Below are 12,824 nucleotides of genomic sequence, written 5' to 3'. Positions count from 1 at the left end.
ATTCAGGGGCTCACTCACCTGTTAAAAAACTTAAAAATCATTTCCAGCTTTTTTGAGAAATTACTGACATGACGTGTAAGTTGAAGGTGTCCAACAGGATGATTAGGTTCATGGACATCTTCTGTCTCCTTCCTAAGGCAGAGCAGGTTTCTATCCATCTTGGGTTTCCCCAGGTAGTTGAAATATTTTCATGATTTTTTCTTCAATTAAGGCAAGTCGTTAAATGCAGGGTTACACATGATTTGCTTTTTTTGCATTTAATATTTTAACATGAATTATCTATAACCGTACCAGGGAAGAGTTATCAAGCATAGGACTGAAACCCATAGAGTAATAATGATTATATGTAAATTGCTATGTAATTAAATTAAGCATGACCACATATGATCAATGATGTACAGAGAAAGTTTTGATACTAATTTCTGATTCCATGGCATTGATGAAAATCCTTAGGCAATGCATCTGGTGCAGGTATCTCTTCTTTTATCATTGTCTTGTTCACCTTCTATGTCTTTTGCAATGTTCTTGCTCCTTGACACTTTCTGATGGGATGTCACTTCCTTGTTTGAGGTTTCTTGTCACTGGTTGCAGACCCAACTCAGTGTCTGTGACAGTTTTCAACATTTTAAATAAACCTTCATTAACTTTTTGCAAACATGTCCTGCAAATGTGCATGCTATTAGCTGCTCATTGCCCGGGGTAGTTTCTTTGTCTTTGCACCTCTGCTCTCCATCTTTTTTTTTTTTTTTAATTTTTTTAAATTTATTTATGATAGTCACACACAGAGAGACAGAGAAGCAGAGATACAGGCAGAGGGAGAAGCAGGCTCCATGCACCAGGAGCCCGACGTGGGATTCGATCCCGGGTCTCCAGGATCGTGCCCTGGGCCAAAGGCAGGCGCCAAACCGCCGCGCCACCCAGGGATCCCTCTCCATCTTTTTCTAACTTGGATGTGCTGGTACTGCCAGTGCTGGACTGACGGGATAGAGGTTCATTCACACTTTGTCTTTTTTGTAAACTCTTTGGGATTTGTTTTTTTTTTCTTTTTAGATTTTATTTATTTATTCATAGACACACACACAGAGAGAGAGAGAGGCAGAGACACAGGCAGAGGGAGAAGCAGGCTCCATGCAGGGAGCCCGATGTGGGACTCGATTCCGGGTCCCCAGGATCACACCCCAGGCTGCAGGCAGCGCCAAACCGCTGTACCACCGGGGCTGCCCACTCTGGGATCTGTAGTGGACAAGTTGGTCCTTTCTCGCTGTTTCTCCTTAACAGAACCCTGACTCAGTTCAAGCACCTAGCTGCCTCACACACCTGTTGAACTCAGGGGCAGTCAGTTTGGGTGAAACCTGTCTGAGGTCATCCTTTTCTCTTGGTCAGCGGTTGGTTTGGAAAGGGTGTGCGACTCTGGACAGTGAGACATGAATGAATATCCGAGGAGCTTCTGGGAAGTTTCCATACTTTTCCTGGAAAATGCCTTACAAATTAACACTCTCTTTTTATCCTCTGGATATTTCTAGATGTGACACCTTTGACTATTGGAGCTATCTTGGAACTATCTGAAGATCAAGCGTCACATAGGATCGCAGAGTGGTGAGAGGCAAAGAATCCGAATCCTTGATGACAGAATTGAGCCTCTGAGCAAACCTAATTGAAGCCTGAAGTACTTCTGGACAAAATAAATTTCTTTGTTCATTAGCCCAATTTAAGTCAGAGGTTCTGCTACATGCAAAAAAACCACTTTGGTTTTCTGTTGCCGTGTAACACTTGCCTTAAAATGAGCAGCTTACGGGGCCTGGGTGGCTCAGCTGGTTAAGGGTCTGCCTTCAGCTTAGGTCGTGATACCCGGGTCCTGGGGTTGAGCCCCACATCAGGCTCCCTGCTTAGCGGAGAGTCTGCTTCTCCCTCTGCCTGTCTCTGCTCAGGTTCTTTCTCTCTCACTCATTCTCTTTCTCAAGTAAGTAAATAAAATTTGAAAAAATATTAGCAGCTTATAACAGCCTCTATTTATTATCACTGTTTCTCCGGGTCAGAGGTCCAGCTTAGCTAGGTCCTCTGCTTGGGGTCTCACAAGGCTGAAGTTAAGGAGTTGCCAGGGCCATATTTTCTCTTCTGGAGGCTTGACTAGGGAAGGATCTGTTTCCAAGCCTCTTCCGTTGTTGTTGGCAGAGTTCATTTCCTTGAGGCTGGAGAATTTATGATAGCTTGATTTTACTGCCAGCTCCAGAGTCTAAACTCCAGCCTCTCTTGAAGGACTCGCCTGATTAGGCCAGACCCACCCAGGATATCACGTTTGATTAACTCAAAGTCAACTAATTAGGGACTACTACTACTAATACAGCTACATATATAATGTGAATTCTATCATTTATCCAGCTTGCAGATAATATTTGGCATTTATATTGATTTCTAGGCCCCTTGGAATTGCTCCATGCAGTAGTATACTTAGCATATTTGACCCTGAGGTGGGGACCTCTTGCCAAAGAGCTTGTGTTCTCTCTCCGAAATGTGGGGGCACGTGCGAAGGCTGACATCTGCAAGCCAGGAAGAAAGCCCTTACTATAAACAGACAGTGATCTCAGACTTCCAACCTCCAAAGCTGTGAGAAAATAAATTTCTGTTTCTCCAGCCACCCATGGTATTTTGTCAGCTGAGACACTATCACTACACCATCATTGTTTATGTCAAAGCTGTTTAAATGTAGGAATACGGAGTTCTATGGAGGCTGGAGACACAAAGGATTCCCGAAGTAGTCTGGAATGATTCTGGACCTTTGCAAACTTTCTAAATGAATGGGAATTGCTCCTGAATCTCCTTGTGTCTGGGGGCAGTTGCACAACTGAGAGGCCTTGGAGTTAAATTCCATGCGGATTGCAATGTTTATTAAAGTACAAGCAATAAAAGTGTTGAACTTGAAGCTTAGACAAATATTAAAACTCAAAACTAACCACAGCGATTGTTTAAAACTTGGATTCATAGGATATTTTTTTTTGGAGGAGTATTTGATCATTGACATTGTTCAGAATTGCTGATGCATAGTGATAATAAAATGCTGACTGATTTCTAGCCCATTTAATTACTGTTTTTATGTTTTCTATGGACAACACACACTTTTATTGCCTTGCACCTGGGGCTGACCTCTTCATCAACCTGGCCGCGGGACCCTGCTGACTCCATGATCTCTTAGGTTCTTGTTTCATAGGTTGGAAACCACTGGTCTAGCTTGGGAGGCTGGGAAGATTTTGGGCTGACATGTTTTACACACATTCATTGGGAGGCACCGGCCAGATCCAGGTCATTCATTGTCTAGTAGGCCTTTCAGAATGTGCATCTGGGGACACCTGGGTGGCTCAGGGGTTGAGCACCTGCCTTTGGCCCAGGGCGTGATCCCAGAGTTCTGGGATCGAGTCTTGCATCAGGCTTCCCCGCAAGGAGCCTGCTTCTCTCTCTGCCTGTGTCTCTGCCTCTCTCTCTGCATCTCTCATGAATAAATAAATAAAATCTTTAAAAAAAAAAAGAAGAATGTGGATCTGGAGCTTGACGATGGAGATAAATATTTTGGAGAAGTCTGTGCATGTGGTAGGGAAATCAAAATTAGGAGTGTATTTCCCACATGCTTTTGAGATCAAATGTATTTGTTTCAGAGGTATCTTAAAGCAGGAGGGAATTCTGACAAATCATCTTGTCTGTTTCCAGTTTAATGAAATGATGTTTATTGAGCAACCCCTATGTACCAGACACCACACTAAGTGCTGGGAATATGTGCACATGCAAGGTGAGTTGGACACAGTCTCTGTTGTGGTCCTGGAACTTGAATTTCAGCTTCTTCATTCCATCTTATTCTTGAGCCAGGATTTAGGTTGGACCATTTTACAAAATCTCCATCAGCAAGAAGCTCATTCTGTACTAAGCCAGATTCTTGTTTTGGGAGCTAAGAAACTGGACTTCTCCTTGGTAGGGATAGCATAGTTTTTATGCCTTTATTCTAGATTCACCAAGGATGTCCTTGGGGGAATTAGAGATAAGGGGGTAAAAAAAATCACAGTTAAACTTCAATATATTAAAAAATATTCAAGATAGATTTGAGATTGAAAAAAAAGGTTTTAAAAGGGGAGTTTACTGCTTAAGGGGACACATGAGCAAGGAAAGAGAAACAATTCCATCTCTGTGTCCCTGAGTGCACTATAGTGCTGAGTGCAACGTTTTCCGACATTTGAGTCTCGGATTTACAAAAAACACAAAAAAACGAAAACTGAAGCAACAGCACCACCACAATAGAGGATGTGGATCTCAGATGTCCCCTGTTCCTCTGCGAGGTCCTCAAGTCCAGGGGCCTGGGATAAGGGCTGTTCATCACTGTACCCAAGTCACTGCTCCGAGGTCTGCGTTCCCTGTGGTCTTTACAGAATAGTAGGCTCCTAAGCAAAAGAATGTTCTCGGTATTTATGAAGATACCACTATTGTCTGAGTTATTTCTTCCAGCGTTGGCATTAGATTTGCACTACTCTTTCCTGGAATAATGGTATGAATTTGAGTTGTCAGATTGAGGGCAGTACAGAATAAAGTAAACAGCCTTGAACTCGCACAGCAGCAGAGTTCATGGGACTTTGTTTGGGGCCCACAGCCACCCACCATGCCCACTTCCCCCTCTAATGTTGGCTATTCCACAGCCGTTCCTTCCAAAGGGTTCTGCTTCCTTCCTTTTCCCTTTCCCCTTAGAAATATCATTTAAGGTTTGATGAAAGATCCAAGAACAAGGCATGAAGTGTGGGAGAGAGCTAGGTCAGGGATTGCGTGAAGGTGGGGAGGAGTGGGTGGGGTGTGCAGAGAGGCCATGCAGAGCAGAGCTGGGGATCAGTGTGTTCCTGGGGCCCAGCACAGGGCCTGCCCCAAAGTAAGTGCCTTATCCTTGTTGGCTAAGTGCAAGCGACCTATGGTGCTTTTTCATGCCGTGTTTCACAAATTCTCTTGTTGGGTTCAGAATCAGAACACACAAGATGGTATAAACAAGACCAAAGAATTAAGACCAGGGAAAAGATACGTGAGAATAAACAAGATACTATATTCATTTCCTCTCGTTAGTTTTAAAATGGACTTTATTGAGGTCTATTTTACACTAATTTTTTCTCTCACCTTTTTTTTTTTTTTTTAAGATTTTATGTATTTATTAATGAGAAACAGAGACAGAGAGAGACAGGCAGAGGGAGAAGCAGGTTCCATGCAGGGAGCCCAATGTGGGACTCCATCCCGGGTCTCCAGGATCATGCCCTGGGCCAAAAGCGGCGCTAAACCGCTGAGCTACCCAGGCTGCCTTCTCCTCACCTTTTTTTTTTTTTTTTTTTTTTTTTTTTTTTTTTTTTTTTTTTTTAGAGATCTTATTTATTTATCACAGAGAGAGAGCGAGAGCCAGCGAGCACACCAGCAGAGAGAGAGAGAGCGAGAGTGAACGAGCACACCAGCAGAGGGAACAGCAGACAGGGAGAGGGAGCAGCAGGCCCCCACTGAGCAGGGAGCCCCATGTGGGGCTCGACCCCAGGACCCCGGGATCACAGCCCCAGCCAAAGGCAGATGCTCAACCGCTGAATGCACAGGTTTTAGTGCAAAAGTCAATTTTCATTTCTCTGGGATCAATGCTTAGGAATTTGATGGTAATTGCACGTTCAGCCCTATAAGAAAGTGCCAGACTGCAGCATCCCCTTCCTATGGCCCCAGCGGCCTGCCAGAGATCCAGATGCCCACGTTCTCAATAGCATTTGGTGCTGTTACTACTTTAAAAAATTTTAGCCGTTTTAATAGGTGTGTGATTGTATCTCATGCTGGTCTTAATTTGCATTCCTATTATGGCTGGTGATGCCGAACACCTTTTTTTGGTCATAGGTTTTTAATCCTTCTTCACATACTTCTCCCTCTTAACCGTGATACCTGAGACCACACATTAGTGTCCAGCCTTGAGTCCTAATTAATATCCTTTATCCCCTTACTCTCTGTGGGAGGGTGCTTACTTTTTGTAAAAATCTCTGTGTGCGCCTGTGCGCTAGCATTGCCTGGGGTGGACACTAATAAGCCTGTTTATGACAAAGTATTTTTTGAATAGAAACCCAGTGTTTAGAGACATTGCCTACAGGTGACAAAAATGTTACAGTAAAGTTGTTAATTCACATTATGAATACCTCATCTCTAGAAATTTTTTACTCTGCTTGGATTTATTTATTTAAAGATTTTATTATGGGGCACCTGAGTAGCTCAGTTGGTTGAGCGTCTGCCTTTGGCTCAGGTCGTGAACCCGGGGTCCTGGGATTGAGCCCCATGTCTGGCTCCCTGCTCAGCAGAGAGTCTGCTTCTCCCTCTCCCTCTGCCTCTCCCCATGCTTGTGCTCTCTCTCAATAAATAAATAAAATCTTTAAAAAAAATATTTTATTATGATTATTATTTTTAAAGATTTTATTTATTTGAGAGAGACAGAGAGAGAATGCTCGCACACCTGCATGTGCAAAAAAGTGAGGGGAGGGGAGAGGGAGAAGCAGATCCCTCCTTGAGCAGGGAGCTTGACTCAGGGCTGGATCCCAGGACCCTGGGATCATGATCTGAGCCAAAGCAGAGGCTTAACTGCGCCTCTTAAGATTTTATTTTTAAGTAATCTCCACATCCAGTGCCAGGATTGAACTCAACCCCAAGACCAGGAGTCGCATGCTTGAGCGACTGAGCCAGCCAGGTGCTCCTATAACTGGATTTTAGAGTTTATTTTATATCTTGGGGCACCAGTTAGCCTTGCTCAGAAGCTTTGTGATGTATACTCAGGAGTTAGGCCCTAGATTCAAAGCAATAGAGATTTTAACTCCTGGTTTTGTCATTTCTGAACTTTGTAATCTTTTTTTTATAATAAATTTATTTTTTATTGGTGTTCAATTTACCATCATACAGAATAACACCCAGTGCTCATCCCGTCAAGTGCCCCCCTCAGTGCCCGTCACCCATTCACCCCCACCCCCGCCCTCCTCCCCTTCCACCACCCCTAGTTCGTTTCCCAGAGTTAGGAGTCTTTATGTTCTGTCTCCCTTTCTGATATTTCCCACACATTTCTTCTCCGTTCTTTTATATTCCCTTTCATTATTATTTATATTCCCCAAATGAATGAGGACATACACTGTTTGTCCTTCTCCAATTGAGTTACTGCTCTCAGCAGTAACCTCTCCAGTTCCATCCACGTTGAAGCAAATGGTGGGTATTTGTCGTTTCTAATGGCTGAGGAATATTCCATTGTATACATAAACCACATCTTCTTTATCCATCATCTTTCGATGGACACCGAGGCTCCTTCCACAGTGTGGGTATTGTGGACATTGCTGCTAGAAACATCGTGAACTTTGTAATCTTGGATGAGTTAAACTAAGCGTGAGTTTTCTCTTATACAAGCTGAGGATAATAATGGCAATTCCCTTATAGGATTTTTAATGAAGACTGTCTGTGTGTTTCAGTTATCTATTGTTGTGTTACAAGTCATCACAAAGTTTAGTGGCTTCAAATGAGAATTATTTAATATTTCTCATGATTCTGTGGGTTGCCTGGTGCTATAGACTAAAAGTGTTCCTCTGAAAATTCGTATGTTGAAGCCCTAAACCCCAATGTGATGCTGTTAGGAGGTGGGGCCTTTGAGAGGTGATTGGGTCGTGAGGGTGAAGCCCTCATGAATGGGATCACTGCCCTTATAAAAGAGACCCTGGAGAGCTCTCTTGCTCATTCCAGCCCGTGAGGACACAGTGAAAAGGTGGCTGTCTGTGATCCAGGAAGCAGGCTCGTTCTTTTAAAGATTTTCAAAAAATTTATTCATGAGAGACACACAGAAGCAGAGACACAGGTAGAGGGAGAAGCAGGTTCCTTGCAAGGAGCCCCATATGGGACTCCATCCCAGGACTCCAGGATCGCATCCTGAGCCAAAGGCAGATACTCAACCACTGAGCCACTCAGGTGCCCCAGTAGCAGGTTCTTTCTTATCAGACACTGTATCTGCCAGTGGCTTTATCTGGAACTTCCCAGTCTCCAGAACTGTTACATCTCTTTAGCTTTTCTTTCTAATGACACATTTTTTTTCCTTCCTAAAAAGTCCAGACCAACCATCTTGTAAAATTCCCATTTATTTCTTCATGCGGCCATATTGCTTATTTTTCTCTCCTGTATCTGTCACTGGAGGTTTATTTTATTATTATTATTTTTAAATTAAATTAAATTAAATTAAATTTTTAATTTTTTTATTGGAGTTCAATTTGCCAACATACAGCATAACACCCAGTGCTCATCCCATCAAGTGCCCCCCTCAGTGCCTGTCACCCAGTCACCCCCACCCCCAACCCATCACTGGAGGTTTAGAAACTTGATTAGATTTAGTTGAAACAACTTTGGTGAGGATGTATCATACTTAATGCTGTGTATTTGCTCCCGCATCGTCTAAGGGGACAACAATGCCGGATTGTTCACCACTAGTGAGGGTTAAGGTGGTGAACACCAGATCACTGCACCAAATGGTACGTGTTTTCACCTTTAGTGATTACTAACTAATCTGTGGCTTTAGGTTATTTAGCTATTGCTGTATAACAAACCATCTCAAAACCAAGTGGCCTCGAATAATGATTTGTTTAGGGTTGCCTGAGGGTTGGCAATTTGAGTTTATTTATTTTAAAGATTTTATTCATTCATGAGAGAGAGAGAGAGAGAGAGAGAGAGAGAGAGAGAGAGAGAGTGCACACAAGCTAGTGCACAAGCAAGGGAGGCGAGCAGAGGGAGAGGGAGAAGCAGGCTTCCTGCCCAGCTGGGAGCCCAACATAGGGCTCGATCCCAGGACCCTGGGATCAGGACCTGAGCCAAAGGCAGATGCTAAACCAAACTGAGCTACCCAGGTGCCCCTTAAGTTGAGTACAGAGGTCATGGTCTAAACATCTAGGGTAAGCCGTGGATTGGCTAGGTGGCTTTGTTCCTGGATGTTGGCTCACTGCTGCTCGTGACACCTCGAATCTCCTTGCAGGCTAACATGGGCTTATTCTCATGACAATGGTAGGGTTCCAAGAGAGTAAGTGCAAGTGAGTAAGGTCTAGATTAGGAACTGACACTGTCATTTCTTCCATGTTCCATAGGTCAAAACAAATCACTAGGCCAGTCGAGATTCATGGGGTAGCTCCATCCCTTGGTAGGGGAGCTACAAAGTCACACTGTGAGGAGCATGGCTAGAGAGGGGAGAAGAATTGAGACCATTCTTCACAATTTGGCATAATAGGCACCATGTTTCCTACCAGTCTCTCCTGATGATTTTGGCATCCATTGATGGTTCCCACTTGAGTCAGTTTGACATTGTGGTGACAAAAGGGTAACTTCTTTTTCTTCTCTCTCTCTCTTTTTATTGAAGTATAGTTGAGATACAGTGCTACATAAAGGGTGATTTCTTTTATTTTTTATTTATTTATTTAATTTTATTTAATTTTTTAAATTTTTTTAAATTTATTTATGATAGTCACACACACACACACACACACACAGAGAGGCAGAGACATAGGCAGAGGGAGAAGCAGGCTCCATGCACTGGGAGCCCGACGTGGGATTTGATCCCGGGTCTCCAGGATCGCGCCCTGGGCCAAAGGCAGGTGCTAAACCACTGCGCCACCCAGGGATCACCAAAGGGTGATTTCTTAATTCAACCATTTTCTTATATTTTCTAGGTAGCATTCATCTGTAAAAGGAGCCTTCCTCAACATTCAAAAAAACAATTTCCAAGAAGACACATGAAGACATGTTCAGCATCATTAACATCAGGGAAATGCAAATTGCAATCACAACGAGCTATCACCTCACACCTGTCAAAATGCCTGGCATCAAAGAGACAAGAAATAACAAGTGTTGGTAGGGATGTGGAGAAAAAGGAACCCTTGTGGCCTGTTGGTGGGAATGTATATTGGTGTAGCCACTGTGGAAAGCAGTATGGAGTTTCCTCAAAAAACTAAAAATAGGAATCCCATACAATCTAGTAATTCCACTACTGGGTATTTACCCAAAGAAAATGAAAACAATAATTGGAAAAGGTATATGTTTACTGCAGCATTATTTACAATAGCCAAATATGGAAATAACCTAAGTGTCTATTGACAAATGAATGAATAAACAAAATATTGTATATATATGTGTACACACACACACACACACACACCACACTGGAATATTATACAGCCATAGTAATGCGATTAGATTGTGCCTTTTGTGACGACATGAATGGACCTAGAGAGCTTTATTGTAAGTAAAATAAATCAGACTGAGAAAGACAAATACCATGTGATTTCACCTACATGTGAAATCTAAAAACAAAACAAAACAAAAGAAATGAACAAGAAACAAAAAAAATTAACAAAACCCTCCAAATCCCACACTCTTAAATACAGAGAACACGCTGGTGGTTGCTAGAGGGGAAGGTTTGGGGGGATGGTAAAAATAGGTGGAGGAGAGTGGGAGATACAGGTGATGCAATGGATAGGTTATGGGAATACAGAGCACAGCATGAGGAGTACAGTCAATGACATTAATAGCATTGTTTTGTAAGAGGTGGTGGCCACAGCATAATGTGTAAACTTTGCCAAATCACTATGTTGTACACCCGAAACTAATGTGACATCGTGTCCACTATACTCAAGTAAAAAGATTTTAAAAGAGAGTAACTACAACACACACACAGAACCATGAAAAATCGGAATAAAAGATGTGCAGTCTACTTTCGAGAGGGACCCATTATTACAATTTTGTACGGATTGTCTCAAATACATAAACATACATGCAGTACATGTATGCAACAAAAATGAGGTCTTCCCTGATAGCACATTCAGATTTCAGGTATCTTTGAAATATCAGAGAAAATATCTCACACTAGAAAAAGACTACTATTTAGAGGCGCCTCGGTGGCCCAGTGGTTGAGCGTCTGCCTTCAGCTCAGGGTGTGATCCTGGGGATCCTGGGATCGAGTCCCACATCGGGCTTCTCACAGAGAGCCTGTTTCTCCCTCTGCCTGTGTCTCTGCCTCTCTCTGTGTGTCTCTCGTGAATAAATACTTAAAATCTTTATTAAAATTTTATTTATTTATTTATTTATTTATTTATTTATTTATTTATTTATGTATTTTTTTTTTATTGGAGTTCGATTTGCCAACATATAGTATAACACCCAATGCTCATCCTGTCAAGTGCCCCCCTCAGCACCCATCACCCAGTCACCCATCCCCCTGCTCACCTCCCTTTCCACCACCCCTTGGTCATTTCCCAGAGTTAGGAGTTTCTCATGTTCTGTCACCCTCTCTGATATTTCCCACTCATTTTCTCTCCCTCCCCCTATAATCCCTTTCACTATTTTTTATATTCCTTGAATGAATGAAACCATGTAATGTTTGTCCTTCTCTGACTGACTTACTTCACTCAGCATGATACCCTCCAGTTCCATCCACATCGAAGAAAATGGTGGGTATTTGTTGTTTTTAATGGCTGTAATATTCCATTGTATGTGTAGACCACATCTTCTTTATCCATTCATCTTTCGATGGACACCGAGGCTCCTTCCACAGTTTGGCTATTGTGGATATTGCTGCTGTGAACATTGGGGTGCAGGTGTCTTGGTCTTTCACTGCATCTGTATCTTTGGGGTAAAGCTGCAGCAGTGCAATTGCTGGGTCGTAGGGCAGGTCTATTTTTAACTCTTTGAGGAACCTCCACACAGTTTTCCAGAGTGGCTGCACCAGTTCACATTCCCACCAACAGTGCAGGAGGGTTCCCCTTTCTCCACATCCTCTCCAACATTTGTGGTTTCCTGTCTTGTTAGTTTTCCCCATTCTCACTGGTGTGAGGTGGGATCTCCTTGTGGTTTTGATCCGTATTTCCCTGATGGCAAGTGATGCGGAGCATTTTCTCATGTGCTTGTTGGCCATGTCTATGTTTTCTTGGTGAAATTTCTGTTCATGTCTTTTGCCCATTTCATGATTGGATTTGTTTCTTTGCTGTTGAGTTTACTAAGTTCTTTATAGATCTTGGATACTAGCCCTTTATCTGATACGTCATTTGCAAATATCTTCTCCCATTCTGTAGGTTGTCTTTTAGTTTTGTTGACTGTTTCTTTTGCTGTGCAGAAGCTTATTATCTTGATTAAGTCCCAATAGTTCATTTTTGCTCGTTTCCCTTGCCTTCATAGATAAACACATAAAATCTTAAAAAAAAAAAAAAAAGACATAGGTAATGTAGATCCAGCATGACCACCACTTTCACATCCAACCAGCCAAGTGACACTTAAATCTTGTGACTGTCCTTCGACCACAGTATGTCGCCCTGAATTGGCTCCTGACCACTGTTGGACCTGCTCACTCTCATCATCCCCATGTTCACCTCCTGCCACTCACTCTTTCTGCCTCAGTTATGCCAGATGTCTTTCAGTTCCTTGAACTCACTGCATTCGTCGTGCCTCCTGGATGCTGGAGGGATGCTAGTTCCATCTCCTGAATGCTGGGCCTCACCTGTCCTTGCCCTAGCCTGGCTAGGTCTAACTATGTCTTGTTCATCCTCAGCTCAGCCCCTGTACTCACCCACTGCCTCCTCGGGGAGGCCTTCTCCGACTCGCAGGCTGCCTTATGGTCCTGCTTCGTGTCCTGTAGTGCTCGAAATGAATTGAATGTCTCTATGCATTTTAGGCTGTAAGTACCAAGAGGACAGAGCGACTGTGTCTCCGTTGTCCATTACCACATCTTCAGGGCTGGCATGGCATTTGGTGCAATGTACGTACTCAAGGAATTTTTGTTTAATGGGAAAAAAATG

The sequence above is a fragment of the Vulpes vulpes genome, chromosome 15, assembly GCF_048418805.1.
Source record: "Vulpes vulpes isolate BD-2025 chromosome 15, VulVul3, whole genome shotgun sequence".
Lineage (NCBI taxonomy): Eukaryota > Metazoa > Chordata > Mammalia > Carnivora > Canidae > Vulpes > Vulpes vulpes.
Note: the sequence above shows the minus strand (reverse complement) of the source record.